This window comes from Mauremys mutica, unplaced genomic scaffold, assembly GCF_020497125.1.
Source record: "Mauremys mutica isolate MM-2020 ecotype Southern unplaced genomic scaffold, ASM2049712v1 Super-Scaffold_100297, whole genome shotgun sequence".
NCBI classification, from domain to species: Eukaryota; Metazoa; Chordata; order Testudines; family Geoemydidae; genus Mauremys; species Mauremys mutica.
The window spans coordinates 440953-448531 of record NW_025423307.1 but is presented as its reverse complement, the minus strand read 5'-3'; the positions used below and the strand labels follow the sequence as shown (position 1 = coordinate 448531).

At 56.7% G+C, this 7579-nt stretch overlaps 1 non-coding gene across 1 annotated transcript; it reads left to right on the top strand.

Annotated features, from left to right (window-relative positions):
* The first annotated feature begins 7169 nt into the window (after window positions 1-7169).
* TRNAT-UGU lies at window positions 7170-7243 on the top strand. Its single transcript has one exon. It is a non-coding gene; the product is annotated as a tRNA-Thr (tRNA).
* The last annotated feature ends 336 nt before the right edge of the window (window positions 7244-7579 follow it).

Sequence of the window (7579 nt, the reverse complement as noted above, 5' to 3'; positions counted from 1 at the left end):
CCCTGCAGCTTTAACCTGCTCCAGGGGTGACCCATGCGGGTCGGGAGTGAGGGGCACCAGCAGAACTGTGAGTCTGGAGGTCAGGACTGGGATAGCAGGGGCTGCGGGTCAGGAGTGAGGGGCACCACTAGAGCTGGGGGGAACCCAGGGGGCTGCGGGTCAGGAGTGAGGGGCACCGGTAGAGCTGAAGGAAGCCCAGGGGTCTGCGGGTAGGGAGTGAGGGGCACCAGCAGAGCTGAGAGTCTGGAGGTCAGGACTGGGATAGCAGGGGCTGCGGGTCGGGAGTGAGGGGCACTGTCAGAGCTGGTGGACACCTAAGGGGCTGCGGGTCGGGAGTGAGGGGCACCAGCAGCGCAGTAACTGGGAAGCTCAGCGAGGAATCCAGGGGGCTGCGGGTCGGGAGTGAGGGGCACCAGCAGAGCTCTGGGTGTGGAGATCAAGATTGGGATAGGAGGGGCTGCGGGTCAGGAGTGAGGGGCAGCAGCAGAGCTGTGAGTCTGGAGGTCAGGACTGGGATAGTAGGGGCTGCGGGTCAGGAGTGAGGGGCACTGGCAGCGCAGTAACTGGGGAGCTCAGTGGGAAATCCAGGGGGCTGTGGGTCAGGAGTGAGGGGCACCACTAGAGCTGGGGGGAACCCAGGGGGCTGCGGGTCAGGAGTGAGGGGCACCGGTAGAGCTGAAGGAAGCCCAGGGGTCTGTGGGTCAGGAGTGAGGGGCACCAGCAGAGCTGTGAGTCTGGAGGTCAGGACTGGGAAAGCAGGGGCTGCGGGTCGGGAGTGAGGGGCACCGGCAGCACAGTGACTGGGGAGCTCTGCGGGAAGCCCAGTCGCTGCAGGTCGGGAGTGAGGGGCACCAGCAGAGCTGTGGATCTGGAGATCAGGATTGGGATAGGAGGGGCTGCGGGTCGGGAGTAGGGGGCAGCAGCAGAACTGTGAGTCTGGAGTCAGGACTGGGATAGCAGGGACTGCGGGTCGGGAGTGAGGGGCACCAGCAGAGCTGGTGGACGCCTAAGGGCCTGCGGGTCAGGAGTGAGGGGCACCAGCAGAGCTGTGGGTCTGGAGATCACGATTGGGATAGGAGGGCTGCAGGTCGGGAGTGAGGGGCACCGGCAGAGCTGGAGGGGGAGCTCGGACAGGGGTGGGGGGGTCAGGCTATTGCGGGTCTCCCTGTGAATGGCACCAGGCTGCAGGGACCCCCCCGGCCGGAAGCCCCCCTGCTGGGGGCTCTGGTCACTGCAGCCCCCCCCCGTGCACCCTGACACGGGGGGGGGGGAAGGTTTCTTCTTCCGCTCCCATTGGTCAGGGCTCTGCCTCCTCTTCCTATTGGCTGTCTCGGGAGAGGCGGAGTTTCCGAGAGGGCGTCACGTGGCCTTGAGGCGTTCGCGAGGCGGCTCCTGAGCAGCCCCAACCCACCCCCCAAGCTCCCCCTCCCCCAGTGCCGCCCCTCCCCCACTCTGCCCCCGCCCCCAACACCCCCCCGAGCTCCCCCTCCCCCACTGCCGCCCCTCCGCCTCTCTGCCCCCGCCCCCAACCCCCCCCCCAGCTCCCCCTCCCCCAGTGCCGCCCCTCCCCCTCTCTTCCCCCGCCCCCAACCCCCCCCGAGCTCCCCCTCCTGTGCCGCCCCTCCCCCTCCTCAGCCCCCGCCCCATCACCCCCCTGAGCTCCCCCTCCCCCATTGCCGCCCCTCCCCCTCTCTGCCCCGCCCCCACCCCCCCCCCTAGCTCCCCCTCCCCCACTGCCCCCCCTCCCCCTCTCTGCCCCCGCCCCCAACCCCCCCCGAGCTCCCCCTCCCCCAGTGCCGCCCATCTCCCTCTCTGCCCCTGCCCCTCCCCCCCCCCCGAGCTCCCTTTCCCCCAGTGCCTCCCATCCCCATCTCTGCCCCCGCCCCCAAACACCCCCCCGAGCTCCCCCTCCCCCAGTGCCGCCCATCCCCATCTCTGCCCCCGCCCCCAAACACCCCCCGAGCTCCCCCTCCCCCAGTGCCGCCCATCCCCCTCTCTGCCCCAGCCCCAAACACCCCCCCCGAGCTCCCCCTCCCCCAGTGCCGCCCCTCCCCCTCTCTGCCCCCACCCGCAACCCCCCCCGAGCTCCCCCTCCCCCAGTGCCGCCCCTCCCCCTCTCTGCCCATGCCCCCAACCCCCTCCAAGCTCCCCCTCCCCCACTGCCGCACCTCCCCCTCTTCTGCCCCCGCCCCCAACCCCCCCCCGAGCTCCCCCTCCCCCAGTACCGCCCCTCCCCCTCTCTGCCCCCGCCCCCAACCCTCCCCGAGCTCCCCCGCCCCCAGTGCCGCCCCTCCCCCTCTCTGCCCCGCCCCCAACACCCCCCCAAGCTCCCCCTCCCCCAGTGCCGCCCCTCCCCCTCGCTGCCCCTGCCCCATACACCCTCCCCGAGCTCCCCCTCCCCCACTGCCGCCCCTCCCCCTCTCTTCCCCCGCCCCCAACACCCCCCCGAGCTCCCCCTCCCCCAGTGCCGCCCCTCCCCCTCCTCAGCCCCCGCCCCATCACCCCCCTGAGCTCCCCCTCCCCCATTGCCGCCCCTCCCCCTCTCTGCCCCGCCCCCAACACCCCCTCTAGCTCCCCCTCCCCCACTGCCACCCATCCCCCTCTCTGCCCCCACCCGCAACCCCCCCCGAGCTCCCCCTCCCCCAATGCCGCCCCTCCCCCTCTCTGCCCATGCCCCCAACCCCCTCCAAGCTCCCCCTCCCCCACTGCCGCCCCTCCCCCTCTTCTGCCCCCGCCCCCAACACCCCCCCGAGCTCCCCCTCCCCCAGTGCCGCCCCTCCCCCTCTCTGCCCCCGCCCCAACCCTCCCCGAGCTCCCCCTCCCCCAGTGCCGCCCATCCCCCTCTCTGCCCCCACCCCCAAACACCTCCCCGAGCTCCCTTTCCCCCAGTGCCTCCCATCCCCCTCCTCCCCCGCCCCCAACACCCCCCCGAGCTCCCCCTACCCCAGTGCCGCCCCTCCCCCTCTCTACCCCCGCCCCCAAACACACCCCCGAGCTACCCCTCCCCCGATGCTGCCCATCCCCCTCTTCTGCCCCAGCCCCAAACACACCCCGACACTGCTCCTGGTTTTGGGAGGGGAACAGGAGAAAGGACAAAAGAAGCAAGAGATGAAGAGAAAGGAGGGAGGGATGGAGGAAAAGGAGAAACAAAAAGGACAAACCCTAATGTCCCCAGTGATTTTAAGGGACAAAATCCCAGGTGCGGAATAAAATTCTGCCTCCTTAAGGTCGTGTTTTCCATGCCTAGAATTCAACTGTCACCAGATGGATCAGACTGAACAGGTTTCAAACCTCGAGGAGGCTCTTACCTTCTAAACAGGGACGGCTGTTTTCTAGTAAAATCAGGAAAAGGGGAGGAGAAAACTCAAAAGAGGTTCCTCCTGGCGCTCACGTCCGTGAACCCGAATACTCTCTCAGTTCTCAAAGAGAGACCTGGAGAAGGAGACTTGCTGAAGCAAAGCCACAGGGGTCTCTGAGGTGTCCCTGGCCCCTCGCCCCTGTCCTGCCTGGCTGATGTCAGCATCTCTCTGTGAGGTCACCACCTCCCCACCACCTTTGACCAATAGTCTGAGGTCCTGCAAAAGGCCTTTGTGATGTCACTGCCACACCCCTCCCTTGCTGTGCCAATGTCCTGCCCCTGGCCAGGCACTTTGGAGGTTTGAGCTACTCCTTGTGGATCACCCCACTCAAGGAGCGTTCGTTCTAGGAAGCAAGCCGGCTAGACAGGAAAACATCAGACGCTGCTCCCAATGCTACACTCAGTTTTTCAGAAATTAGTCGACTTTATGGCCAGAAGAGACCATTAGAGCATCTAATCTGACCCCCTGCATATCACAGGCCTCCTGTATGACACAATAGCTACTTTTGGTGCAAACACATTCCAGAAAGGCATCTAGTCTTCATGAAATGACATCAGGAGATGGCGAATCCACCACTTTCCTTGGTAGATTGTTCCTGTGGTGAATCATCCTGGCTGTTGAATATTTGTGCCTTAGTTGTAATATGAATTTGTCTCTTTTCACCTTCCAGCCACTGGGTCTTGTTATGCCTTTCTCTGCTAGATTCAAGAGCCCATTAATACCCAATCTATTCTCTCAATGAAAGCCCTTCAACACTTCAATGAAGTCACCTTTCAATCTTCTTTTGATAAGCGAAACAGGTTGAGCTCGTTCAATAGCTCCCTAGAAGGCATTTTTCTCCAGCCCTCAGAACATTTATTGGCTCTTTGGTCATCAGACTCCTGAACTGTAGCTGGATGTGGCTCTTGTTCTTCTGCACAACATAGCTCCTGGAGAAGAGGGATCTGCAAATGTACATTCATATGATACCTTTTTTAATTGATGAAAACATAAATTGACAGAGGATTGAAACTGATTTTAGCTGATGGACAGCTTTGCTAGGTTTTTGTGCATTTGGACAGTGAAATGTTGAGTGTTTACATCCATATCAAGCACCCCTGTATAGTGGAGCTCCTGAACATAATGAAGAATGGAAATGAAAATGCAGCAAAGAATCCTGTGGCACCTTATAGACTAACAGACATTTTTGCAGCATGAGCTTTCGTGGGTGAATACCCACTTCTTCGGATGAAAATGTTTTCCTTTTTTTTTTAAAAAAAAAGAAGGTTATAAGAGAACATAGGGGGCTTGAATCAAAGACCACTTGATCTACCATCAAGCACTGTACCACTAAGCTATACCCCCATGACCATGGACTCATGAGCTCCAAGACTTTGAAGGACAGACCCTGCTTCCTCGAGATCCTTTGCCATTCCCAGACCAGAAGTGGTTTTAAAAATGGGGTTTGATTAAACTTCTTAAATGTGGTGAACACCACAGCTTGCACACCCACCGATATAGCTTCTCCCACTGACATAGCTGCCACCTCTTGGGGAAGTGGATTAACTGCACCCACATGAAAACTCTCTCCTCTCAGCATAGAGCAGTGGTTCTCAAGCTATGGGTCAGGACCCCAAAGTGGGTCATAACCCTGTTTTAATGGGGGTCACCAAGGCTGGCATTAGACTTGTTGGTGCCTGGGGCTGAAGCCAAAAGTCTGAGCTCCACCACCCAGGGCTGAATCCCTCAAGCTCTGGTTTTGCCCTCCCCCAACTGGATAAGAGGGCACAGTGTGAAATGTTTGGGGACCACTGTTTTAGGATGACGTTCTCAATCACTTCTACAAAGTCCAATAAAAGCTATTCCTCACCCACCCACCCCTCCATCAGGACTGACTAGGTATGTTCTGCTGCCCTTCACTCATGCAGGAAGGATAATAACATTTCATTCCACTCAATCCTAAAGTGATTTGTAACCCGCCACCAGCCAAAACTGGTCATTTTGGGAAAGTGGTCCATCATGCTGCATACCTAGGCAGAGTAGGTGTGTCTATGCAAACACGGTCTGTTCCTGAAGTCTTTCCCCCAGCTTTCACTTAGTATATAAAAACTCCTTATTGTCCCTCTCTCTGCTGACATTAAATTTCTCCTCCTGTCTTTTCATTGATAGTTCTGATGAGGTGGCTGAGTGGTTAAGGTGATGGATTGCTAGTCCATTGTGCTCTGTATGCATGGGTTCCAATCCCATCCTTATTGGATGCATTTAGTCATTACTCCTCCTTTGTAGACAACCATGTCCCTGTTTGATATGATGTTGCTTCTTGCAAACAAAAACCTTCTCAGAAACTCAGAACTCCCTTGCTTTAAATAAAATGTCTAAATCCCAGATTTCTTAAAAAAAGAAAAATTCTCTAGTCCTGTATTTCTTAATTTATATCTCAAAAGGTAACATCCTCGTCATCTCCTCCAAACACCCTGGGACCTGCCCAAATTATTAAAATACCCTCAACCCGAGCAAGGCCAGAGCAGTGAACCAGAGCTAGTGTCTAGCCCAAGCTGTTCTGAAGAAGGCAACTCAAACATTTTCTCCCTGCTTCCCTTGGCAAGGTCTGACTGAGAAAACAAAATTCCCCAAACTGAAAAACCAATACTAGTCTGGTTGGGGACTTTGGTTTGAAAGTATTATTGTTATTATTCTCTTCTGATTTCTGAATCAGTTCAATTCAGTCTTTGTCCTCCAGGTGTGTTTCCAGCTAAAACCACATTGAGGGGACTGGACCACTGACCTATCAGCTCTTAACACCCAAACTTTCAGTAACTCTTTATCAGTGCCTGCGAGTGTAATTTAAACCATAGGTCCTTCCAGCTCTGAATCTTGTCTTCTGACAGTAGCCAATACCAGGTGCCCCAAAAGCCACTCCTTAAGGTACCACCGGGAGTTGAACCCAGGATCTCTTGTTTACAAAACATGTGCTTTAACCAGCCAAGCCATGGAACCTGCTGTTATTTAAAGCAGCGTGTTTGCCCACACCTGACTCTCTGCCAATCCCCACTGGGCCCTGACAAGTGTTGCTCATGTTTGGCTTCTGTAAAGCAGAGGAGCAGATGAAGTTTTGCTCCCCAGGTGTGTGTGTGATTCTTTGGACACGTCTACACTATGAAATTAGGTTGGTGTAATTACATTACTTAGGCTGGCAATGCAGTTCTATCAAGCTAATCCCAGTGTAGACAGCAGTTCAGCTGTCAGAACTTTCTGGAGCTATGAAAGGGGAGGGGCCCAGCCTCTGTAGCAGGAATGCAGGGCAGGCGAGTTCACGGCAGGCATGGTGGGATACTGGTGGAGGCCAGTTATGGTGATATAATGACCAGCAGCATTTACACTGACAATTTGTCACTTTAAGTTTGCTGCACAAAGCTCTAGGCCTCTCGTCGAGGTGGTTTTATTTTGTCACCAAAACAGGGCAATTTTGTCACCAGACGTGGCATTGCAGTGTGTGCACCAGCCACAAGCTGCCGAGCGAGGGCTGAAATAACTTTGTAGTGCAGACCTGGCCAAAGATCCACACACACACACACACACACACACACACACACACACACACACACACACACACACACACACACACACACACACACACACACACACACACACACACACACACACACACACACACACACACACACACACACACACACACACACACACCCCTTGCAAGGAAAACCTCACCTGCTCCTCTGCTTTGCAGAATCCAACACACGCAAAGCTTTTCAGGCCCCAGTGGGGATGGCAGGGAGTCAGGTGTGGGCAGACACTAGGTTTTAGCCATAAGCAGGCACCATGGCTTAGCTGGCTAAAGCACCTGCCTTGTAAATAGGAGATCCTGGGTTCAACTCCCAGTGGTGCCTTGTTGAGTACATCTTGGAGCACCTGGTATTGGCTACTGTCAGAAAACTAAATGGGCCTTTGGTCTAGCCCAGTGTGGCTGTACAGGCACTGATAACAGAATTACTGAAAGTTTGGGAGTTAAGAGCTGATAGGTCAGTGGTCCAGCCTGTCACAATGACTCCCTTCCTCTGGGACAGGGGCAGGTCTGGGCTCTCACACCAAATGCTCATTGTGGCTGCCAGAATCTGTGAGTGACTCATTTAGTTTGCACTGATGGTTGAGTCCTGCTTTGTGCACCATGTGTGAGAATGAAAATCCTAAACTGCCCTTTGAAATAACGAATGCAGCAGGACATG